Source organism: Cyprinus carpio, chromosome B10, assembly GCF_018340385.1.
Source record: "Cyprinus carpio isolate SPL01 chromosome B10, ASM1834038v1, whole genome shotgun sequence".
NCBI classification, from domain to species: domain Eukaryota; kingdom Metazoa; phylum Chordata; class Actinopteri; order Cypriniformes; family Cyprinidae; genus Cyprinus; species Cyprinus carpio.
Genome location: NC_056606.1, coordinates 8,159,655 through 8,186,796, shown reverse-complemented (window position 1 = coordinate 8,186,796; position 27,142 = coordinate 8,159,655). Strand labels below are relative to the sequence as shown.

The 27,142-nt window shown below is 37.1% G+C and overlaps 2 protein-coding genes across 3 annotated transcripts in view; both read left to right on the top strand.

Annotated features, from left to right (window-relative positions):
- LOC109054485 (cytosolic purine 5'-nucleotidase) overlaps positions 1-27,142 on the top strand; it is a 595,585-nt gene that overhangs the window by 68,627 nt on the left and 499,816 nt on the right. The gene's annotated exons all lie outside the window — the stretch shown is intronic.
- The window catches only part of gnaz (guanine nucleotide binding protein (G protein), alpha z polypeptide), a 50,718-nt gene continuing 33,249 nt past the window's right edge, over positions 9,674-27,142 (top strand). The window contains exon 1 of the mRNA XM_042732326.1: positions 9,674-9,986. The gene's annotated coding sequence lies outside the window, so the exon portion shown is untranslated. The remainder of the gene's footprint in view (positions 9,987-27,142) is intronic.

Below are 27,142 nucleotides of genomic sequence, written 5' to 3'. Positions count from 1 at the left end.
ATTTCATTTTTGTATGTTTTTTTTTGTTGCACTTTGTAGTGCAACAATACTATGGACACATTGGTACAACTGTGTTGTATAGACAAAGTGAAAGTAAGTAGGTGGTTAAGAAAAAAAGAAGGGTAAGGTGTTTACTATGTGGCATGGTATCTAGGTTATTAATGGAAGGGAGAGTGCACTTTTTGGATCATGACTTAAATAATGAATTTCTTTATAATCCGCTGACAATACGAGGACTAATGAACCTTATCTGAATCAACAGGCATCCCTGGACATCTATACCCATTAGTACACTTGCACTGCTCACTGTCAATCTGGTTTAAGCCTTAAATGAAAAAAAAACCAGTGTTGACGGTATCACTATTAGTTGATGAAATAGCAGAAAGAGATGGAAGAGATAGAAGCTCATCGAGGTGGTTGACTATCAGATGCTGTACTTCCTGTGCACAGCTGGGGCGCACCTATGCTCATGCACTCTTACTGATTCAAAGAACCTGATTACAGTTCACACGCACCTGCAAAACCAAGAGACATTTATGTAAAAAAAGAACATATATGCAAGAAAATCATTCCTCAAAAAAGTTTGTTACTTCTGCTAAAACACCTATGTGAAACTGAGGGGAAATTATACACTAAACATCACCTTGGGAACAGTCAGAGGTTCAGAAAAGTGAAGTTAGTGTTGAGAATTTATGTATTTATTAAAATAATATTCTGGTCAGTTCAGCTCTGTGACAGGAAAAATTTGGCCCATAAATGTGACTCGGTAAAATCTCGCTGTACTGTTGATATAAAACAGATCCTTTTTAAACACACAACAAACCCAATACTATGCTTAACTCATGAGATAAGATGTCTGGCTTTGCTAACTTCATGTCCTGTGAGTATAAAGTTACTGTCCATGTCAAATGGGCACCCTGGTTACCCGTCAGGGTGTGAGATATTCCACTGCGCAGGAAGTGGAAAGTCTGCACTCCCTGGGTGAGCAAAGCTTCTCAACACCAGACTCACAAAGGGATTGAGACCAGTGCAAAACACAAACAGAGGACCTGGCTGCTCCAGCAGATGAATATTAAAGAATATTCTGGGTTCAAGAACAGTTTAATTAAATCAACTCATAATTTTGAATACAGCTAAAAATAATTTTGACTGATCCTTGTTTTCTATGGAAAACACAAAATCTTTAAAGGTTTTATATAGGACTGAAAGCAGATGTATGTAGTTTTAAGTATTTTTGCGAATTTGGAACCCCCTAAAGTTAAGTGAGTGGAATTCACTGTCGTAATTACAGTGTATTCATACAGCTACACATGCATTTGTTGCTGCCATAAAGCAATCTACCCTTTTCACGAAATTTCGTACCTGTTCCCCAAACTTGCACACTCGACGGAAAGAAACAAAACAGTGAAAGGTGACTCAGAATGATTTTGAAATTAATATTTCAAGGTAAAACACATATATACAATTGCTTTAAACAGAAATGTGAAGATTATTTCATAAAATGATTAATTGCATTATTTTATTGAAACTTGTCTATTATTTGAGTTATAAAGTTGTTTTCGTCATTTTACGGTGGATTTAAGGTTTGGTCATGGCGAAGAATTGGAATTGGATTGAACTTTACTTTGAAAAGGTTAGTAAGTGTTTTTTTGTTTGTTTTTTTAACCCAACCTTAAGTCATGTTAAAGGGATAGTTCACCCAAAAAATTAAAATTTTGTCATTAATTACTTACCCTCATGTCGTTGCAAACACATAAGACCTCCGTTCATCTTCGGAACACAAATTAAGATATTTTTGATGGAATCTGAGATCTCTCTGACTCTCCATAGACTGCAAGGGTACTACCACAATCAACGTCCAGAAACATAGCAAGGATATCGGTAAAATAATCCATGTCACATCAGGGGTTAGACCGTAATATTATGAAGCTATGAGAATACTTTTTATGTTCGAAAGAAAAAAAAAAGACTTTATTCAACAATTCGTCTCCTCCGCGTCACTTTATAACACTGTTTTGGAGAGTATCCACTGAACGCAAACAGCGTATGTTGTTCTGTGTCAGCCGCACCACACGGATATGTTGTTTTCATTCAAATCAAAGCACAACAATGTAGAAAACATATCCGTAAAAAGTATTCTCATAGCTTTGTAATATTATGGTTGAACCCCTGATGTCACATGGATTATTTTACCGATCTCCTTGCTACGTTTCTGGATGTTGATCGTGGTAGTACCCTTGCTGTCTATGGAGAGTCATAGAGCACTCAGATTCCTTCAAAAATATTTTAATAATGAAGGTCTTACGGGTTTGGAACGACATGAGGGTGAGTAATTAATGACAGAATTTTCATTTTTGGGTGAACTAACTCTTTAACATTCATGTCGTTTACATCTTGGGACTAATAAAAACAGTGAATATTATGTGATCCTGGACCACAAAACCAGTCATATGTAGCATGGGTATATTTGTAGCAATAGCCAACAATACACTGTATGGTTCAAAATTATTTAAATTTTTTTTATGCCAAAAATCATTAGGGTATTAAGTAAAGATCATGTTCCATGAAGATGTTTTGTAAATTTCCTACTGTAAATATATCTTAACTTAAAGGGATCATAATGATGTGTTTCAATTATTCCTTTCTCTTTGGAGTGTTACAAGCTTTTGGTGCATAAAGAAGATCTGTAAAGTTGCAAAGACTAAAGTCTCAAATCTAAAGAGATATTCTTTATAAAAGTTAAGAGTCAACCACACCCTCCTAAAACGGCTCATTCTAAATGACTCATTTCCTGAACCAGTAGCCTGCAATGTGTCTGTGGCACAAAGGCTGTTTCTATAAAGTGGGGCAGTTCAAACTTTGCAAGGACATTCTGGGCTTCTGACTCACAGCCTGTAAGAAATTTTTTTATATTTAAAGAATTTTCCAATGATGATTCAAACGTGAGTTTTGAGCAGTAGAGTAGGCTTGTTGTTTGTTGTTTCTCAGATCACAAATGCAGACATGGTGTTATGTTTACGCGGCGCCATACGCAATGTGTAAAAAGACAGTATAAGTCATTATAATCAGGAATTATGTCCCCACTGGATGCAACAAATGCCTTATTTTTAATGGGTTTTATTGGTTTTGTCTCGTCTAGTGATGTCTGGATCACAAACGAATCTTTCTATTTAATCGGATCTTCTTAATGAACCAGTCGAACCAGTTCACCAAATCGAACCGAAACGTTTGAAACAGTCTGCAGAGCAGCTGGACTGAGTCTCCTGCTGCTGGCCTGGGAGATGGCATCACTGTATGTTAAGGGGCGTAACATTTCTGTCACACGCTTGAGGCATTCGGCCAATCACAAAGCATTGGATAGCTTGCCAATCAGAGCACACCACACTTTTAAAGAACGATGAGTTTTGTAAAAATCGACGTGTTTCAGAAAGGCGGGGCATTGAAGAGAAACAATAATGTACATTATGTGGAAAATAATGTGTTTTTTGAACCTTAAACCACATAAAAACATTACATTACACCAAATTCACAAAATAATGTTCTTTTAAGCAGCATCATATGACCCCTTTAAAGGTGCAGGGTGTAAATTCTAGCGGCATCTAGCGGTGAGGTTGTGAATTGCAACCAACGGCTCAGTCCCCCGCTCACCCCTCAAGCTACAGTGGCTGACACAGGTAAAGATGGCGTCGGTAAAGACAGCAGAGCGCAATGAGATTTCTTTACAATGGTAAATTAAGGAATTATATTTACTTAATTATGTTATTGTGAATGTTAATGTACTTGTTCATCATTTTGTCAGTGTTTTATTCGCAAGAACAACAAAGGGACGAAACACGCTCTGTAGAGCAGTTTGTCCATTTAGGGCTACTGTAGAAAAATGGTGGCGACTTCCATGTAAGGGGACCCTGGTGTATGTAGATAGAAATTGCTCAATCTAAGGTAATAAAAACATAACGGTTCATTAAGGAAGGTCTTTATACACCTCTGAAAACATAGTTATGTATATAATATCTAAATTCATTAAATAAATCTATTTAAATATAAAACATTCAAACAAAAAATTTTGATCAGTAAAATTACTAAGAACTTCATTTGGACAACTTTAAAGGCGATTTTCTCAATATTTTGATCTTTTTGCACCCTCAGATTGCAGATTTTCAAACAGCCATATCTCGGCCAAATATTGTCCTATCCTAACAAACCATACATCAATGGAAAGCTTATTTGTTTTTTTGTGGTCCAGTGTCACATATTGCTTACAGTTTGGTTGCATTCAGTTCCTCTTGTAAGTGCCTCACTGTAACCCAGATTTTCTGGAACGAAAAGTTAAGTGCTGTTTATTGAGCTTCTTTTAAAATGAAATCAAATCAACGTATCACAGAAACCCTAGATTACGCTGCAATTCCCTATGATGTGAATAAGTATATCATGAACATGAATTTGGCACAAGGGTCTTGATCTGCACTCGTCAAGTGATTTTAGGGGGTCTTTAAACATTACAGTATCTCTGAATTAGTCTGTATAATAATGAGAAATCCAATGGCAAATGACCCAAATGCAGTAGTTGTTATGCATCATAAGGCCTTTAGGATGACGGTGTCTGGGCTGGGTTGATGAGCTGCTGTCAGGATCTCCTGCACCAGGGCTCCAGGGTTCTGTGGAATCCGGGTGAGCTGACACCGAATCCACCGTTGATATAAGAGCCTGATCAAAGCCGCCCTGTTTCGCCTGACTGATTTTCACAGGATTACGGATTAGGGAGACAGGAAGCAGCGAGAGAGGCGCGGAGACAGACAGAAAGAGAGAGGGGGAAGATGGAGAATGAGAGAGACAGACAAACAGAGGGCTAGAGACCGCTATAATTCTGTGGAATCACATACAGATGCAGAAATGCTTAGTACAATAACGGTGAAGTGTGTTAAACCCCAAGACTGAAACTGTAAGAGCAGAAACATTTCATTATTTTCATTACAAAACCATTCATTTTATTTGAGGTTTGCACATTTTGGCAACCTTTGTACCAAAATGTCCAGATAAAACCCTGATGTCTGTTTTTATTATTATTATATTATTCTAGCAGGAAGCATTAAATGCACATCAAAATTAAATACATAATATAAACAAACAAATAAAAATATTAAAATGGGTTATGTAAAAGAACAGTAAAAGTGCCTCTAATGACATATTTGTGTAATATTTTTCAATGTCATTCTTTGCTTGCTATGATCTGATAAGACACACATAAGCCCGAGGTCATGTCTTGCATCTGTGACATCTATTTCCCCTGAAACCCTTGCAGTGCAGCCCTGTATCCGTCTTATACACAGAACAACCACATGTTCATTAGGTCTGTGTGGCTGTAGAGCATTGAAAGCTTGTAACTATTGAACATGGTGCAAGCAACTGAACACATGGGTCTTGAATAGCTCTAATTAAATAAACTGCTGAACCAATCAGAATTGAACCTTTAGCAATATCCGTGCAAAGATTGCTATTGTGAACTGCATCCCAGCGTGCATGAGCAGATTAGGCATGCATTTTCTATTTATATGTGATTGAAGAAAACAAAAAATGAAAATGTGGCCCACATGAATATTCATGCATTGTGAGATCAGATGAAATGCTGTATTCAAAACAATTAAATTATACATAAACTCATGTTACCTGCTATTTCATGGAGATGCAAGGGCCAATCTGGCACTGCTGCGTGACATGATAGTTTGCAAAGCATTTTTCAAGTGCCAAACTTTTTCTTTGCCTGCATGGACAGACTGAACATACATCACTCCTCCCACAGGAGAGCTGTTTATAGAAATGTACCATCACATCTCACCCAGAATGCAAGTAAGCAAACCCAACAACACAGGGACGTGCACAGACATTTTGTTGTGCACTTCTCATATATATTTAAATTTTTTTAAATAAACAAAACGTTAAATATATTAGGGGTGTGCGATATTGACAAAGAATATATTTCAATATTTTCTGGGATTTTATCGATGACGATAATTAGATGATATTTTGCTGAGTGTGTTATTGTGCTGATATCTTAAGGATGGACAGCTGACTGATTTTTGATATTCTGCATAATCTGTGTGACGATCAGTTCACAGCAGTGATAGAAATGAATCTTTTCTAACAAGTTTAAACTGATTTTTACCCTTTATGGGCATTTTTACCTTTATAAAGCCATTTTTTCTAAAAGTGTGCATCATCTTTTTAGTCAAATTCTTAAGTTGAATCTGTCAATTAGAATAATAAGTCATTTCGGCTGTTACCAAGCGACTGAAATCAGTATAGATAAAATTCATCTTTGCAATGCAGAGAAAACACAGAAGCTGTACTAGAAAGAGGCATTTAGATGCATTTACACACTGTTTAATGCAGGACATGAATGTATTTAACCTGCATTTACAAATGCATTAATACTGTTTTGATATTTTAAACATAAAATGTTGAATACTGATATTTGAAATTATAAAAAAGAAAAAAGATACTTTAAATGTGAAATTAAAACTGCCAGTAGGTGGCAGCAAGTCACTGTTAATAAGTGAGTCATTGTGACTGAACCAAATCATTAAAATGGTTGATTCATTCAGTAACAAAACAGTCATGTTGCTCAGAAATGCAAATTGGAATTATATTCGAAATAGAACAAAAACAGTCAATATTATGTCTAAAACGTAAGTGTCTTAATATAAAATTCTTGTTTATTGAACTGCTGTATAAAATCAATATCACATTTGTAATCATGGTGCTTTTTGGTGGAAAAAAATTCAGTTTTCATGTGATACTGATTAACTATATGAAATTATATAAATAAATACATTTCTGCCCCCATATCTTGAATTTTGTTATCATTCTAAATACACTTTAATAAACTGAAACATGCAGTGAACGAACAAGCACCGGTCTAACCTACTACACTTCCTAATGCCTTAGCTAAACTTTAGCTAACTTACATAGTAGCTCTTATGAGTCATGGATGTTAGCAAGACAAATTTGCCTCTTGTCTTTTGGACAATTAGCTGTAAATTCGAGGCACAGGTAGCTTAGTCTTTTGCACATCACCACTCACCTCCACAGCTAGACAACACAAGTGGAAAGGGAGGGAGGGCTTCACTTCTGCTGCTCTCTGCCCGGTTGTGATGGGAAAGTGCCCAAGTATCAGTGTGTGCTACACAGCTGGAGACACGGAGGGAGAAAGGCATCAGAATTCGACAGTCTCAACATTTTCTGACCCGACCTGATATTTAGATTTTTTTTTTTTTTGTTTGACAGGGAAAGCTGTTCACAAACAGAAACACACACACACACACACACACACACACACACACACACACACACACACACACACACACACACACACACACACACACACACACACACATACATATATACATTATATACATATATTTAGTTATAAAAAATAAAAAATACTTCCCAGAAAAAGACAGGTGCTAAGGGCCTCTTTGATGTCTATGTGTGCATAACACGTATTTGGCTTAATAAAACATTACAGCTTCCTATTCTTAACCTCATAGGTCACTTAAAATCCATTCACACTAGGCTAATTTATGAGGCCCTGTGGTGTGATCATTATGGTTGTGCAGATGTAATTTTAATCCCACACAAGTTGATCATGAGATGTTCATGCGCATTCAAAATTGCCACCATTTCCCACCAAAATCTTGTTTACCACATATACTAAATGTTTCAGTTACTTTTTTTCTTGTAACATTGATGTCTTTATATGTTTACTTTGTAATTTCCATTATCTGCACCTCAAGCATTGATGCATTGACACGTTGACATTGATCTTTTAAAATGAACTATATTTCTAATCAATATTTCTACATTTTATTTTTTTTTTTTTTTTTTTTTTTTGGCAGTGGGATTGCATTTTGCATAAAGAATACATGCAAAGCCTTAGAATTTAGCAAAAATTAGGTAATCGGGGAGGACGAAAGGTAGAAGGCAGGAGAACTGAAAAAAAAAAAAAAAAAAAAAACGGTTATGTACTGTGTTTATTTTTACACATTTTTATGCAAATTGGTCTCAATGATATTTCATATTTTATTTCCTGTTTCCTTGTAGTGAATTATCCATTGATATCAGGTTGCTGTCGTCTGGCGATAGAATGATATGTATGACAGATTAATGGTCTTTTTTTCCATGTTTTGTAATGTCACAGGGCAGAGGCACAATCTGATAGGATAAGGTGTGAGAGTTTGTTCATCAATCATCAACTGATGCCCACATGACCATAGACAACAGGTCAGTCACTGCCACAGATACCTACAAAAGAGACTTAACAAAAACACCACCATGTAGGTAGAGAACATTTGAGTATAGTTACATGTGCACCAAATTGTCACTTGTCAGAATGTTCTGTATAATGTCAGAAAAAATTACGTTTAGGGGTACAACAGCCTGTCACTGCGACAGTACCACTAAAGGGACAAACTTGTACCTTATCTACCCTTAAAAGGTGCATGGTATCACCTAAAAATAAGTAGAAATACTATACTTCAAAGAACCTTTTAGGGGTACAAGATGACCCATTCCCAAGTACTTCCCCTGTGACAAGCTGTTGTACTCCTAAAGGTACAATTTTTGCACTTTTTTTTCGAGAGTGTGAGCTTGGCAGGTCTTTGTCAGAGTCTAAGGCTGATGGAACACTGGGTAGCTTTTTGAGCAATGTTTTGAGCAACCAGGTGAGACACAGGGCCCATGACCGATCTAAAATATCCAGATAGAAATTTGTTACCAATTCTCAATGGGAAAGTGTCCAAGCAACATTGCAATCAAAAGGTTGCCCTGTGTATCATCAGCCTACGATTTATCTAGAAGGCCGATAATTAATTGTCACTTATTAAGTCGCACTAAGTCTACTGATTTCTCCTTACGGCAAGTGAAATCTTTAGACTACCGAAATTTCCCAGAAATGTACAATGCCTAAATGTACTTAAAAAGACAAGAATGGTTGGTACCTTGCTGTTCCCTCCCCCTTGCTGAATGTCTAGTGCAACAAAACATGTAGACGTTAGAATTTGTGAAGTGTTGTTTGGGATGCAAGGCGCAAACGCACTGGATGTGGTCCTCAGCTGCCTTGGGTGAGGTAGAATCTTGTTGCCTCAACAGGGGGCGGGAGGTGAGGGGTGGGAGGGGAGCATGCTCCAATCACCCACGAGCCACTGCTGGATATTTTATTTGTCAGCACATCTATCCATACAAGCAGGGGACCAATGGCTGCAGAGGAAGTGGTCCTTCTGTCACAGAAACAGTTGGCACAGAAGCAACATATCCAACCCCCTCCCCTGGTCCCTTGCCATCATCTCCTCCCTCCCCTTCAACTCCCTCTATCTCTTGTTCTGTATCGTTTTCCTGCAAGCTCTTTCAGCCATCAATGAAATCGCAACCAACCCTGCTGTGGACTGACTCTTGCAGCTGGCTGCAGAACATCTGCCATATCTTGCAATCACACAGATAACCCTCCTTATTCTCTATTCATACCCGTCATTTTTATACGCCTTGTATTCTCTCCTCCAGAGGTCTCTCAGCACCCCATTCTGCTTTCTCCTTTTCTTCAGGATTTAAGCCTACTAGCTGTTTTCCCCTCTCTTCTCCTCTATCCCCGCTGACTCCTCCCTCTATTGCACTCATACTCCCTCACTCACTCACGAAAACACTTGAACACAAGCACACATACATGCGCGCACACACATACACACACCCTCCTCCCCCATCGCTGCAGTGTCTCTTAACTGCCTTGGAGCTAACAAGAGGGGAAATAGCACACCGACAATTATAAGAGGAGGAGAGAGCACGACACAACGAAAGAGTGCATTTGTGAGAGAAGAATCAGACAGATCTGAGGATGTTGGCGATTCAGTACTAAGGGGACGGATCGCATGCTCCCTCTGCCTCCCAAGCGAATGTTTGTCTGCAGTGTTGCTGGTGAATGGACGGCAAGCGGTGAAACGGTGAGGAAGCCTTTTCCTTTTTTTCAGTCTTCTTTCCACACACCCTTATTCCTGTTGTTACACCAAGGGTAGCGTCCTTGGGTTTTTTTTTTGGCTTGGGAAGGTGAACATAAGCGTGTTAAGCACCTCGGATAGCAGAGTGGTATTTTTCTCCATCTCGGTGAGGTGATGCTCAGGGATGATGCTAAAGCAGCTCTCCTGAGCCCTGATTTGGCTAACGAGTGCATGATTGAGGACTAAACATCTTTGATGCCTTGCCCATGTACCGTATCTAGTGATGCGGCTTGTGCAATGTTCAACAGTCACATATTATTGAATCTCAAATGGGGAAGTACACTAGCTGTAGTGTGTTCATACCACGCTCTGCTGGCTGGTGAATATAGAAGGAGCTGAATAAGGTGCACACCCCATGGAGAGACAGGGACAGGGCTGCTGTTTCTGCTGGCAAGCCCAATGTCAATATTCTCCTTTCGGCCATACTCCTGCTGTTCTTCGACTCCCACTGCTCCACGTTAACCAACGACACATTCGCTCCCCATCGATCGTGTCGATGTGTGTGCAGGAGCAGGGTTTGTGGTCCTCCCGAAGGCAGGCGCCCTTCCTTTCCCTTCCCCAGTATGTGTCATTTGAAGCATTTTTGCCCTAACTAAAATTCCTAGGATTGTTATTAGGGCAACGAGGGCAGCATAGCCTGGTGACAGGGTTGTGCATGCTTGTGTATGAGGGAACCTGCACAGGGAGGGGTTTAGGTGGCTGGAGTCAGGGTTATAATGGTGGCGAGATAGTAGGGGCAGAGGGGCGGAGGTTGATGCGGTACACAGAACGAAAGGAGAGAGAAAGATCAAATTTATCCTGCATGAACCCGCCACAAGCAAAGGAGTAGATGCACAGGAAGGCTCACTGACCCATTACAAATTAAATCTCATTAAAGTCTCAATTGTTTCTCCTAGATGGCAAAGAGATTAAAGGGAAACAAATTGCCTCTCTTGAGTAAAGAGAGTTTGCTTCCCCAGAGTTAAAGACTCTGATAATCCTGCGCTTATACCCTATCGAGTTTCTCAGCAGCGTCTCTGACTGTGCTCCGATTTGCCAAGTCAGAAGTATCAATGTAAACTCAATAATTTCTCATCACATTCTTCTAATACCAATTCATTTGAGATACAGCGTCCACATTGATATTATTGCTTTTACACTTACTCTACCTTAACAAGAGTCACATTTGTCTACACTCTTAAAACAGGGAAATGTTACACTGATTCCATACAAGAACCATTTTGGGTTCCCCAAAGAATCTTTCAGTGAACAGTTCCTAAAATATTTTTTTCTTAGTATTAGAAAATTTTATTCAAAGAACATTTTTCCACTCTAAAGAACCTTTATGCAATGGTAAAGAACCTTTATTTTTAAGAGGGTATTTTTGTTTTTCCAAAGGAATTTTAGGAGAAACATGTGAGACAAAGTTGACACTTCAATAAAACATAGCTGAGAACTCCCAAGCTATTACAGAGCAGTGTAATTTTCCTATGGGAAGGCTGGCGAGCAGTTATACTAGCTAAATTTACTTCATTACAGCACAGTGGCACCGGTGTCACTCAATACAGTGCTAATACAGTAAAGATGCTTTAGTACTCACAAAGACAGGAAAACACAAACTATGCAAAGATGAGCTGATACCGCCAGCGCTCCACCCCCTTACAACCCACAAACTGACCAAACTGCAGGATGATTGTGCAACATCAGCTAAGTACCAGTTAATATTTGTACATCCTGTGTTTTCGTCTGATATGATGGCCGTTATGGGAGGCTTACTCTCATTTTGATACTGCTGCTCATTTGCTTATAACAACGCAAGGATAATCATAGACGTCAAAACACAGGCATCAGTGTCAGTGATATTCAAACACTATAAACGTCAACATCAAAATGATCACAATGGAAGCTTTTACTCGAATGATGATGGTTAAAAATAAACTTCACAGCTTAACTCACTAGGCTTTGTTTTCCAGGTACTGTAGCTCATCATCAACTGTGAATTGAATTCGTGCCATAAGCAAAACCACTGAACATCAGATTGTTATGCATTTGGGTCATGTTGTAAAAATACCAGAGCTCGCTGCTATGATAGCAAAACATGCATGCATACAGATTTGATCTTAATTTATATTTTACAAAAGAAAGTCATTACATTTATTATTAAGTATGTTTCTGTCACTGAAGATATGTTGAATTCAGACTCAAGAGTGTTTAGTTTGTGGGGTCGTCCTACATAAGTAATGGAGACTAAAAATCCTGTCCATGTTAGAACGGGATGCAGGAAAATAATGAGGAGAGAGAAATTTTAGTCAAAGTTCAACAACGATAGGAACATTCTTGAGAGGGAAATGCCAAAATATACACATGCTACTTTCGGAGTGAATGCTTGAATGATCATAACTGGGGTTTGGCAGAACACCTCGCTGGTGACCTTACATGCACTGATAGCTAGCTGTTCATTAATGCTCAGGGCAAATCACACATCTGCCATTGAGGATACAGTTTCTAAAGGGTACTGCTTATTAAAACTGTAATTAGTTTTATTTATCATTCCTGGTGTATTGTTTGTGGCTCCTGACATTTTTAAAGGTTTGGAGGTTAGTCAGATCTTTAATGGTGCTAAAAAGAAATGGTGATATTTTTACAGCTCAAATGTGTGGGATGTTAATAGGATGTGACTAAAAAGTGACAAAAGTGCTCAAAAATGACAACACAACTTTAAACTTAATTTCAGAATTATGACTTCTTTGTAATAAATGATTGTTCTGGTTGCTATTTTAAATCCACTTACAATGAAAGGGGACTGAATCATTCAAACCATTTTTTACAATTAATTGATTCATAAACAATCTCAACTCAACAGAGTCATTCATGATTCAGACATCAGTGCTACTTCAAAGCTGTAAAGGCTTCAGATAACAAATCAAACTGAGCACTTTAATCAAACTTTCATGGCACTTTTGCCTTTTTGAGGTTCCAGTACCCATTTATTGCAATTTCAGGAACTAGTGCATTATTTCGAATGTTTCCTTTTGTATTTCGTGGAATAAACTGTTCCTGTAATATTCCTGTGGCTCAGTGGTAGAGCATTGTGTTAGCAGCGCAAAAGGTTGTGGGTTCAATTCCCAGGGAACACACATACTGGTAAAAAAAAAACGTATAGCATGAATGCACTAAATGTGTAAATGTAAACTCAAACAAGTTTTGAACGACATGAAGGGTCAGATTGATCACTGTAATCTCACATCTGACAAATAGTAATCTTCTGTTTCAGCTTTAAGTGATATCATATTGAAAAAATGCAGCATGCATATTGTGCAAGACTTGTCTTCTGACACAGATTGGCTGGAATTGGAATATTCGGTGAAGTCAACTGAAAGGGCTTTTCTCAGTGAGAGCATGGAAAATCCAACACTCTGACAAGTTTGGGGTCAGGAGGTGACCAGGCCCTTGTTTTATGGAAACACATGTGAGAGAGGCCCTTTGTTGAATTGAAACATGTCATTAGCTATATCCAAGTGGTTCATTTGTAAGAAGCACTGTGGAATTCTATATGATATAGGTCACATCCAAGTCTGTTAAGGTTTAAAGATGTTTTAGATTTAAAGTAAAACCAGCTCAAATGGTCTGGGAGAAAAGTTGCATTTGAATGTTGCCTGTAGTGGGACAGGCAGGTTACTTTGAACTAAACAAACAGGCCATTTTTAAGAAATCTGAATATTGAGCAATGTCATTTCCCTTCTGAACAAGCCTTAGATTCTTGATCAAACATAATAAGCAATGTATAAACTGAGACTTTATTGACTTGTAAAAAAACAATTTATGTATACTAGATTTTTACATTTTTCAACGAAAATGTCAGTTGTGTTTGTGCAAAACTATGTTCTGGCTGGTTACTTAACTGTCACAAGTCAAAAGACTTAAGAAAACTGGCATTTTCACTGACACCACCTTCCCATTCATGCCAAGTTTGTGTCTGTATCACCTTTACATGTTTGCTTATTGCACTTGTATGCATGTTCATTTACAAAGCTAAGTGATTTGGCATAAAAAGCACTGTTGTCATGACATCAGCAGAATGAAGCGGATCCGACTGTTAATTCTGTAGTCAAGATCACATTTCTCCTGATGGGTCGACTCAGCATTGGCTTTTGTGTACAGTCGTTGTTATCAGCAGTTTGTTTCACAGCAGTTTTGCATTTAACGGAATGGTTTCACAATACTGTGATGAGGTGTACAGAAGGAAGTAAGTTCGAGAACTGAAATGAAATGACTATTTTGGCTGTCGAAACAATAGTCTATTGGACTTTATGTGCAGTAGATATAGAACATACTCCTAATAGATAAGAATATTAACGTTAATTATAACATTTACTAATATATTTTTAAAATCCAAAGTTGTATCTGTTAATAAACAAATGGCTTACTTTTAGTCGTCTCTACATATTAAACTGGGATAGGTGAAAGTGTTTAAACATCAACAGAATGTACCAGAAAAATTGAAAAACTCATTTGCAAATGATATGCGCATCATGTTTTGAAACAGGTGTAAAGGTGAATGAATTGGATGAGCCATTTGTGGCATTCATTGGTCAAGCATGGCTGCATGCGACGTCTGGCTCTATCACTCGAAAATAGCGCTTGGCAGGAAGAGGAGACATATACTCTTATCTAGGTCAGCAGGTACGGGAGAGGGACTCAGAGGCGTTTGCATCTTTTTGTGCACACATGTCACCAGGGGAAGTGGTTTTAGGAGCCTTAACAATACCTGGAAAAAAAAAATTAAAATAAAAAATACCATAATACACAATAATGACATATTCGGTTATAAAATCCAGCATATCGACTGGCTCATTCGCTATTTATTTACATGAAGTTCTACACATGTGGTCATTTAATCACATTTTCTGCTTGCGTGAACCTCAACCGACTTCAATAATGACATAAAGCAGATTTTAATGTATCAGTCAGAGTTTAATGAGCTGAGAGGTATTTTCATACAGATTATACTGTTAGGGATTATGCCATTTGTAGGGAGGAATTGAGAAACTCTGATGTAAAGTATTGCCATCACACCCAATAGCAAACAAATCACAAACCACATGAAAATATTGAATATTAGCTGCTTCCTAATTTTGTTTTTCCTGAGAAAATGACTAGAGCTATACAGTATATTTGTACTGTATTTATTGGTTGATATTACAGATTTTTTAAAATTAATATTATGCTTAATTATGCATTATCATTTCCGTAAATCTTCACAAAATAATTTTATACATTTGATTTATGATATATTTATATGTATTATTTATATACATATTTTATTTACATATGTATAATTTATTTATTCATTTTTTGCTAATTATTAATTTTATATATATATATAAATAATTTGGGAAATTATTTTTATATACAAAAAAATACAAAAATATTGTAAAATTTTTTTTTTTATTATATATATATATAGTATATAAGTTGATGCTTTTCATTAAGACTATGAAAGAATATATATAAGTTGATGCTTTTCATTAAGACTATGAAAGAGCACCTCTGAGCGATGCAGTTTTTCTTCTGTTTTTTTGAGAAACGTCCTGCAATATTTGTGTGTGTGTGTGTGTGTGTGTGTGACCGAGCACAGATGAGCTAAGAGGGTCCTCTTTTCTGTTGTCATTATGCACAGAGCGTCATTGTATTCGTTTGCATGGCCATAACAGCGGTCATATGACTGAGGGGGAGGTGGAGGGGTGCCACCACCCCATGAGCTCTCCTTCAGTCATATGACCGCTGTTATGGCCATGCAAACGAACACAGTGAAGCTCCACAGGATGCACAGGGCCTGAGTCTGTCCAACCTGGCTAATGTTGTCAAATAATCAGGCTGAACTATTAAAGTTAGATGATCCAATATGCCAGCGTATTGCTATATGTTTCATGCATAGGGGAGTGTTCCAGGTTTAAAAACAGTTTAAGACCACATGAAATTGCTTAATGTCTGATGTTTTTTTTCCTATTAAAACAGGAAGTTGTGGTGGGAAGTGTCAAAGAGCTCATATCATTAGGCTTTAGCAAAGTCTCAGCAGTGAAACATGACTTGCTGCTTGCTAGTCGTTGCATTTGGTATTGGGGAGGGACATTTACATTCTAATGAGCAGTTTATTAGATAAAAATCTGTGACGTGCGAGAGTAGTCATCAATATTTTTCAGTCAGCATGAATTGGAAATTTGCCCTTTTGGTTTTCTAAATGCATCTCATTGATCTGATGTGTGTGTGTGTGTGTGTGTGTTTTAATGTTTGGACCTTGTAATTTTTGTAAATTTTAATAAAAATGTCATTTTTAATCAAGTCGATTTTCTGGTGATGTTTGCCTGATTTCTCCAATCATTGTATCCTGTTAAATGCAGCCCCATTTTAACAATCAACTGTAAACTGCCATTCAGATCTGCATCCATCCAATCAACAATTGATGGATTTTACAATAATCCATTTCAGTCAGATGTACTTCACAATATGGAAGAAATAATCCATTGCAATTTTTTTTTATCACAGTTTTAATCACATTAAATATTAATCTACATTTCAGTAATCTTCTGTGAATTCCATTTTATGCATAAACTGGAACTATATCCATTGTTCGGCAAAATCTTGTAATTTCAGTCTGCTTGTTAAATTGTTAAATGTTGAAAATCTCAATGGCCATTTAAAAGCCGTATTCATTCTCTATCATACCTTTAATAATTTATTGGCAAAATGAGTGCTAACCGGTATGGATAGAGCTAGTATTGCACAATGCATCAAAGTCAGGTATGTTCCTGTCTGACAACCCTTCATAAGCATCATTCTAGCCAGTTTTATGCCGCTACTCCCCCTCACAGTCTGTGTTTACAGTGAATAGTGAAATCACACCCCAGCTAAGTGCAGCAGCTAGCGCTAGCGCAGAGATAAACCTACCCCTCCCTTCAGAAATCTGCTGTGCCTCAAAACGGCTCATATCTTATCAGAGCCTGAATTTGAACATTACACACAACCAAAGCAGTGCTCGCAGACAGATTAGCAACACGTCGCTCTTGAGCTCGATCAGACCTCTTTTGTAGTTTTTATTTGACAGCAGCTGCGGTTAAAAGGTTGTAGATAAACGCAGTCTGTTAGGCTCAGAACTTAAGTTTGTACACTGTTTCCCTTTCTTCAATCTGTTTTTCCTTAATAGACGGTTTCCCATTAGCAGCTCAGCTCTCACATGTATACAGAAATGTTCACAGTACACAGACATGCATTGTCAGGGCAAGCAGGCCATGTGACTGCAAACAACAGTTTTAATAGGGCCAGGCCATGCCCCTACCTCTCATGGGACCTTTTATGACAAAAACAGATCTGCTATACAGTCGCCCACCATCAACGCTGGCCCGAGCCAAATCAAAAGTCCTCTGTTTTGGGGCTGCTATTGACTGAAACACTGCCACTCATTGTTTCTCCTGATGTTTGCACTGTGGTACAACAAAGCCATGTCCTTTGAGCAAGCCATCTAGGGTCAGTTTTGGGACATGAGCGTACAAAGTCTTGGACAAATGTGATTGTTTGAAGCTCATCACGTGACACTTTCACGCTCATTTCCAATAGATACGATCCCTTCATCCAGAAATGATGAAACGCAAATTCCTGGAACACTCTGAACCTCATAAACATGGTAAATATGTTACTTTACACAATGCTTCACTCCTTTTTGTATCTTCTGTAGTGCGCATAAATATAAAGACTTTGGCCTGGGGCCAAAATTAACATTCACAGAGTGCCAAAAGAGAGCTAAAATGCTTGTAAGTTATCTGCATTGTAACTAGCTATATTATGCTGCAAAAGTGCATACACCCCACTGAGGATTTGGTTTAGGGGTAGACGTCCATGCTTATGTTTGTTTTTTGTAAAAATCATATGTTTCCATTCATTAAGAATATATGTGCATTGAAGACTGACACGGAAAACAAGAAATTGTTAAATAAAGTCATTATTTTTGTTTTCTTTGCACACAAAAAGTATTCCTGTAGCTTCATAATATTAATGTTGAACCACTGATGTCACATGGATAATTTTAATGATGCCCTTACTACCTTTCTGGGCTTTGAATGTCTCAGTTGCATTGCTGTCTATGCAGGGTCAGAAAGCTGTCGGATTTCATTAAAAATATCTTAATTTGTTTTCTGAAGATGAACGAAGTTCTTACGGGTTTGGAACCACATGAGGGTGAGTAATTAATGACAGAATTTTCATATTTGGGTGATCTATACCTTTAAGATACAAGCTAGTTACCATGTGGATGACTTGCAAATAAATTTAGTTTGAGGCTAAAAGGTTCTTGCTTTGTGGCCTCTGGACTAGAAAGTTGACTAGCTTTATATATAGACACATAACTAATTGAGACTTCAATGAAGCTCAGTGGTTTATTGAGATACTCTGACTTCTGTCGGAGATAAAAGGAAAAACTCTGACCTTGAGTGATTTAGTAATTAGTCATAAAGCAGAACGACTTCATCCTGATAACCCGATGCTGTGTCTCCACATTCATCCTCATAAAGCTTTGTCTCACTTCGTCACCTCAAGCTCATTGCCAATCTTCACAACCTGTCATAATTAAAATCCTTCTAAGCAGTATTACTTACAGTAAAAGGCCTCTATCTTTTTGTCTCCCTGATCCAGCACTCAGGTTGGACGTGACTCAAGTCTAAGCACTTGTCCCTTGGTACGCCTAGTATCTTGTCGTAGCAAAAAAGAAAGGAAATTAAGTGGAAGTATGTGTTTGAAAGTGCATAAAGAAACGTGATAATAGTTTGTACTGGTAACCCACCAGGTCTGGTCTTAAAGGAATAGTTCACTCTCTGTGTTATCATTTACTCACCCTCATGTCTTTCCAAACTTAATTAATTCATTAATTTTTTTATTGTTCATGTAGCACAAAAAGTGAAATTTAGCAGAGTTTTCATGCTGCTCTTTTACATACAATAAAGGTGAATGGGAGCAAGAAACAACAAAAAATCACACAAATAAAAATAAAAAACACTTGATAAAAATATCAACAAGTATCACGGCAAATCAAAAATCATCACGGCAAATTTTACATCACTAATGGGTAATATTCAAAATGCACAGAATTAAGCCTGTACATGACATGTGGGTTGGGAATTTGTTCCCCCCACTTATTTTATTTTTTTTATCACATTTTAACTAAATATATTTTCATATTGCAAGGCTCCGTATATTTGAGAGGGATGTAAAAGAAAACTATTTTGAGTGACTACTGACTTTAATTTTTATCTTTTCCCTACACATGGTCAGCATTTAAGGTACTTTTATGGTACTTTTTTGTAATTTTTGGACTTCGACAATTCCTGGTCACCATTCACTTTCACTGCTTGGAAAAAACATTCATTTAGCCTAATATCTCCTTTTGTGGTCTACCAAAGAGAAGCACAACAGGATAGTGAGTAAATGATGAAATATTGTTCCTTTTTGGACGAACTATTAGTTAAAAAATGTAAACGATGCTATTTAGGCTGAATTTGATGTCTTGCATAATGCAAGGCTTTAAATGCAGCATGCTGGATATCTAGTCTGCGACCTACATCTTGTTTCTGACGTATGCAAGTTCCTGTACACCACAAATGAGTCAGAACCCCAGAAAGACAGCGCTGATTCCTGTCTGAGCTGAAACACTGTACATTAGCCTTCGTTTCATCCCATCCATAATCTGTCTCATAGCGTCTAGTGGCAGCTGTCAGTCCCAGAGCTGCAATCCCGTCACCGTGGTATTCTGAGCCACGTTTGACATCGAGCATGAGCGTGGTTTGCCGTTTGAGGTTTTGAGTTGAAATGAAAATCTTCCTGTTCGCAATCTAGGTCTCAAATCTCAGAGAACATTCTCAGAAAAACCCAAAGACTTGCATCTCGCTTCCATCTGATGTTGTTTCAGTTTTTGTCATTTTGATTTTGCTAAATCTTGCTACCGGTTTGCTTTATCCTTTTTAGGTAATTGATAGCTCTGTGGCTAACATGTTTCAGAGTCTTTCAAACCAATGATTATTAGCATATGACAAGTTGACGTTAAAGTCACAAGAAGAACTTCCTGAGTAAACAAGACTGACACGATAACTTTCCAGGAAAATTGTGAGTATTTGAATCATTTGTAGATTTATTAAACAGTCAAGTGTGGTGAAATGAGCAGACAAATTTCCATGTCTGCTTTTAGTTTTTCTTTTTTGATGTTTAGACATTTTCTAGGTTAATGAAGCAACGTTTACTTGCAACAAAGACTATAGTGCTTTTTTAACCCAAGTTACATCAAAGTCTCATACAGATTGAGTTTTTAATATCAAAATTTCATCTAGTTTGAAGTTTTTTAACAAATTGAGTAGCTTTATTTGTAAACTAAACAAAATGATTGCAATAATGATGCAACAAAGAATACAAAATGTTCACTCTTATGTTTTATAGTAAAGATTAAAAAAGTGTTAGAGGTATCAATGTGCAGCTTTCTTTTCACTGAGATGATTGGTTTCTTAAACAGCTTACTCTTGGATCATCATATCAAGTAATTTCAAATTAATTTTGATTCGGATGTAACTGAAGTGGTGTTTCCTTGTGTACTTTGTGATTAGTCCATCTATTTCCATCAGTTCGACCCATTCAGGCTGATTAGCGGGCCAGTTTCAGGCATAATAAGGGGGAATTAGTCGATCACAGCAACTCTTTTTTTCTTGGAGGCACTGCCTCCCTTGCCTCCTTGGTCAAAATACCTGACTCTGGTAATAGAAAGTAGGCCAAAGTCAGTTGTATCAGAATGGTTGTAACAATACATAATGATTTAATAACAATAGCAGTGTTAAAGGTAGGGTTGGCAATTTTGTAGAGACTAGCAATAGCAAGCTAGCTTTGAAAGCATAAGATCCCACCCTCCGTGCAAATCACTCTCCAAAGTCACGCCTCCTCAAAACACATGACCATGCACAGGCACGGCGCTGATTGGGCTGTCAGATTACCTTATGTCTCTTTCACCGATGAGAAAACATTACAGTACAAAGCTCATAATATTACAGTAATAATGCCTTCTATTCTCGCTTGGTGTGCAGAGGTATGCAAATACATACAGTACGTTGATAGGCAGGTAGGACAGCCTATAGTAGCCCACGGACCAAGGGCTATGATTGGATGAACTTCCTATGCCTTCCACAGATGATATAAATACATATAAATACATTTAGACCACTTAAGTTAGTGATTGCTATTGGGAAGTGACTTTTAACCAGCATAACAAAAATTTTTTTAGACCAAATCACCTACCCTGTCTGTAATCGGTCAATGTTAACCGCATGCTAAAGTGACAGTGTTTCACAGCTGCATTAATAGCCTGGAGACAATTTGATTTACGGTGTTCTTTGTTTTTTTATTTTTTTTTATTTAAAGCAATTGTTTTATTGGTTAGTTGCACTGGCACTAGTGCAATGCTGAATGTGTTGCATCAGAATCATTAGCTGTAATAGCTGTAATAGTTGCCACAACTGTGGCAATCTTTAAAAGCTGAAAAGTCATGCTAGGTGTGTGTGCTGCTTCTGGGACGTTAGCCCTCTTCAGGGGTTTAGTGTACACTCTGTGCTGAATGTTCATATTGTGACATCCATTAGTTCATAATGAACTGCCCTGACATTGACGTTATTGCCTGTTCTGTCAGTTCTGTCAGAGGTAGTGGTTTAGCAGTTGATATACAGTATAGTAGTTGAATTCTCACTGACTCTCATGTGGTACATACTGATATGACTAACTACTGTGTATGGCAAATTTACCTGGAGGGATATTTTATTGCTCAGAGTTTGATCTTTCTTAGCTGTTTAGCATTTGCCACAAGTGGTATTGCAAACCGTCTTCTTCTATTGTGAATTTTTACTTTTCTTGGCAGGGAGTACAATAGCATTTGGTAAATACAATCGCACACAATGTTTAGCTAGCTTCCTAAATAATATCTGTTTTAATGGTGCATACATGTAATTTTATTGCACCCTTAAGGGGATACTCCACCCCGAAATGAAAATTTTGTCATTAATCACTTACTCCCATGTCGTTCTAAACCCGTAAAAGCTTCGTTCGTCTTCGGAACACAATTTAAGATATTTTGGATGAAAAACGGGAGGCTTGTGACTGTCCCATAGACTGCCAAGTAAATAACACTGTCAAGGTCCAGAAAAGTATGAAAGTCATCGTCAGAATAGTCCATCTGCCATCAGTGGTTCAACCATAACTTTATGAAGTGACGAGAACACACACACTACAAGAAGAAAACAAGAATAATGACTTTATTCAACAATTTGTCTCCTCTGTGTCTCTCCACATCACTGTAGCACCATGGATTTTTGTTTTCTTCTCGTACAAAAAGTATTCTCGTCGCTTCATAACGTTACGGTTGAACCACTGATGGCAGATGGACTATTCTGATGATGTCTTTCATACTTTTCTACCTTTTCAGATATTGACAGTGTAATTTACTTGGCAGTCTATGGGACAGTCACAAGCCTCCCGGTTTTCATCCAAAATATCTTAAATTGTGTTCCGAGGACGAACAAAGCTTTTACAGGTTTGGAACGACATGGGGGTAAGTGACTTCATTCGTGATGACAATTAAAATGCATGCAGCCCTAGACATGAGTATGTTTCTGGCCAATTTGTGCTCCATTTCATCTCATCAGTCTATAAGAGAAATAATTGAAATGAAGGAGATTGTATATATGATTTCTTCATAAAAGCATCTCTTCTTTTATCTGCGCTCACTTGTGCTCTCTGTCAAGTGGACTCCAGGCACTCTGCGGTGGAATTCACAAGAACAATTAAATGGCTGATTTGAGTCATGCATGTTCCATCAAATCTCTGACGTCACGAGACGCAACTCTGAGCGCTGCAGCTCTCTGTTGGCCAAATTGAAACCCTGTGTCTTCAATCCAAAGATGAGAAATGAAAGAAGCACAAAAATGAACAGTACAACAGGAAATTCACCCCAACGGCACTTGAAACCGATTGCAACAGTGGTTGTGAAGGATTGAAAATTCCCCTCTGAAACGCATCTCCTGAAACAATGATTGCTCTTATGACGGATGGTTGAAACCAAGAAGACAAATTAAGGGAAATGGTATCTGATTCTACATCGCTCGGTGAATTGTATGATTGTTCACTATTGTCAGTGTGATCAAAGGCTGCATCTGTTCTGGTCAGAATGTGGTCTCAGCTGCCCACTGACACAGTAACCCAGGACTCCTCCCGTCGCTGCTCAATAGACAAAAACGTACCCATCCCGATGCGCAATTTGAGAACTAGCTCAGTGGATTAATAGTTTATATCAGACATATTAATGTTTCAACATTTAGTACTTGTACATTTGACACAACAAATCTCAGCTGTTGTTTGCCCTCAGGAATGCCTGTCCAGTTTGTGAATTCAGTTTATTACTGTGGCTTCCTTTTCAGTGAAGCCTTATTAATAATACAGAGAGATGAGATGTGATTTATGATCTGGGATACTGTATGGTTTCCATATAATGGTTCTGCACTGTAATCAATTAGTGTCTGTAACTGGGGCATGAGTCATTGTGGGGGAAATACAGCAGTGCGACATATATACAGCAACCCTCCCTCAGTAGTGTGCCAGAATACCGAAGGGATGGAGTGGGGAGGGTGGGTGGAGGGGAGACAGGGCCTGACGTCAAGCCATCCTCAACACAGATGGCAGGAATGAGCTCTCTGGGTCATTCTACTTTATATAGGGGAAGAAATAAAAAAATCATACTTTTTATACATAATTATTCACAAATATTGTATATTTGATCAAGGGAGTTGATTGGGTGAGTTGATTGTTTTTTTTTGTTTTTTTTAAAGAAAAAAAAAATTACAAATATTTGGCTTGTTGGAGAATTTCCCCCAAAATTACCATGATCTTTATGTGAAATAAAAAATAATTTCATAAAGTTCATTATTAATTAATTATTATTTTTGTATGTATGTTTGTGCAGTATGTAGATTAAAATTAGATAAAAATATATATCAATTTTGTTTTTCTTTTTGCACGCATACACATCTTTATGTGTATAATATATGTGTATAATTACTTGTTTATTACTACTACTACTACTAATTTTACTACTATTATTATTATTATTATTATTATTATTATTGTTTTTTTTTGTATTTATAGCAATTGTTTAATACATTACAAAATATATACAGAAAAGAAAATCATCCTGTGTATACATAATTATTTTTTTTCTTTCAAATCAGCGTTAATTAAAAATCAGTACAATTTGATTATTAAACATGATTTATTCTATATATGTTACAATGTAGAGTCACTGTATATCACCAGGAAAACAGGATATTCAGTAAGAAAAAATGTAGCTTACTCTGCATAAAACAATGCATAAATTGCTATTTGACTGTTGGTTAACATTACCAACAGGAACATAAAGTTGAACTGAACAAGAACATAAAGATCCCAAGAGGCTCTTTTAGATCTGTGTGTCATGATACAAAAACCATAGTATGCTTTCACTTAATTCAACACAGATTTCCTGCTCTGTGCAATGTATGTGATATTTGTCAGACATATATGAGTTGGGCCAGGAGTATATCCCAGAGAGTTACAACTGGCAGGCAGCCTTACATAACACAAGCATTCATCAATAAGACAGAGATGCCATTGCGTGTTATATAACAGACTATTTATTGCACAAAGCTGGGTTTGTTCTGGGGAAAGGGAGTCGTCTGTAGTGGCCAGGGTCACATGGGTGACCAACTCAATAAAAACACGACCTCTGTGTTCCTCAGAATGCGTTCATCTGATAGGTACACTGACTTTCATTTGTTTCAGATGCTCATTTTTACTTACAAACTTTTTAAGTGTCTCCAGAGGAATGGTCAGTATCACCAAAGGCTGTGTTTGTACTAGTCGAGTTTGATTTTTTTTTTTTTAAAAGTCAAATTTAAACTTTTAAACTTAGAACTGAGAGACAAAAAAGGTCAAATTTGCAAGATACAAACTCATATTTGTGGGAAGAAAGTCAGAATAGCAAGATATAAACTCAGAATTGAGACAAAAAAGTCAAAATTGCAAGATTTAAATTAAGATTTGTGAGCAGAAAGTCAGGATTGAAATATTCACTCTGAATTGCGAGAAAAAAGTCAGAATTGTAAGAAAAAAAACTTAGAACTGCAAAAAAAAAAGAGTCAGAACTGTGAGATCCAAACTCGAAATTATAGGAAAAAAGTCAGAATTACAAGATATAAACTCATGATTGAGAGACAAAAAAGTCAGAATTGCAAGATGTAAACTCAGAATTGCAAGAAAAAGTTCAGAATTGTGAGATATATATACTCTGAATTGTGAGAAAAAAATCTGAATTGTGATATATAAACGGAGAATTGCGAAATATAGACTCTAGAATTCTTTTTTTTTCTCTCGCATTTCCCAGTTTACATTTTTTAATCGTCATTTTATGGAATTCTTATTTTATATGTTGTGATCCTTTTTTTTCTCTCAAGATTGTGAAGTATAAACTCGGAATTAAGAGAAAAAAAGTCAGACTTGGGAGATGAAACTAGTTTTGTGTAAACATTCTCCTATTCTATATTATACAACTCACATATCAAACGTATTGCATAAGAGTATGACATTAAGCCTTTCTCCCATGTGCAGCTTTTTGAAAAATCATTATAATTATGGGTGCATTAAAATCAGGAAATATGTGGGTCTGACAGCAGCTGATCTCTGGAGGCGAAAGTGAGCCGCTGGGGTCAGATTACCTCAGCGCTCATGAGATAACATGAGTCTGGCTTAACCGTGAGACCCCTGTCGTTCTCCATCCACTCACACATTCGTTTATGGCCTCAGGACACATTTCTGATACACTTTGCCAATGCATTTCTGATATGCTCAACAAAGCATTGCTAGCATAATGTTTTGGTTTCTAGGTTACAGTTTTTTCTGATGCTTACGTCAAGCGATGGTGTTAGTTTAGACATCCGAGCATGGGTCGTGTTACGAAAGCGGAAGTGATAAAACTAGACTTGCTCTGGCACATTCTGTATTTCTCAACTATTCCAGCTGTCATCCCTAGTCTCCAACAGCCGTGCAATGCTGCAGAATAATCAATTATCATAAATACTGTATACTACAATTGCCAGATTTCCTCTGAAGTAATTATATAAATAGTATTAGCTCTAAAAGCATCACCGCTTGACTGATGTAATGCTGATCTAGAAAAAATACAGAGATCCAGTCAAGCACTTTTTGAATATTTATGGCTCTTTCCACAAACAGAGTATAAAATAGGGCCCTTTTTTGTTTTTCATAACTAGATATTGCATGAGCTGTTTTATTTTCTATTTATTTTACATCTACACTTATGCATTTGGCAGATGCTTTTATTCAAAGTGTCTTACATTGTATTCAGGCTATATACAGGTATATTTATAACACATAGTCCTAATATTAACGTTATGTTGTATAAATAACGAAGCGTATTCTATATGAAATTATGAGTTTAATCCCATTGATTAAAAACTTGCTATTAAATGCGTCACTCTACCGTTCATATTCAGCACGCGCAGCTCAAAACAGAAATGCAGAACATTAATAACTACTGTCATATAGGCTAGCACTGTTGTAAAAAAACAAAATTATGAATTGTTAGGGTTTCACTGACATTTAGTGTTAACTATCTTTTAATCAAAACATAAAACAACACCTACCCCATCTCCAAAATCTAAAAAAAAAAAAAATTAAAAAAAATAATAACAACTAATAATAATAATAATAATAATAATAATAATAATAATAATAATGGAATGGGTAAAAGGGTTCAAATTTAAAAATGAAACATTTCTTAATAGGGGTAGCTATTTTTGTCTGTTTTGTAGGTTACTTATATATAAACTCAAACCATAAATAAAAAAATAAAAAAATTAGTCTTACAATAACTTAAGGGTAATAGGGTTGACAGTTAAGCTTCATTAATGCAGTCAACTAAGAAACTGAAATAAGGTTATTCACTTGTCTCCCCATCATGCTGTTGAAAGCGTCAATGATGTCACGTCCTGTGTTTCACA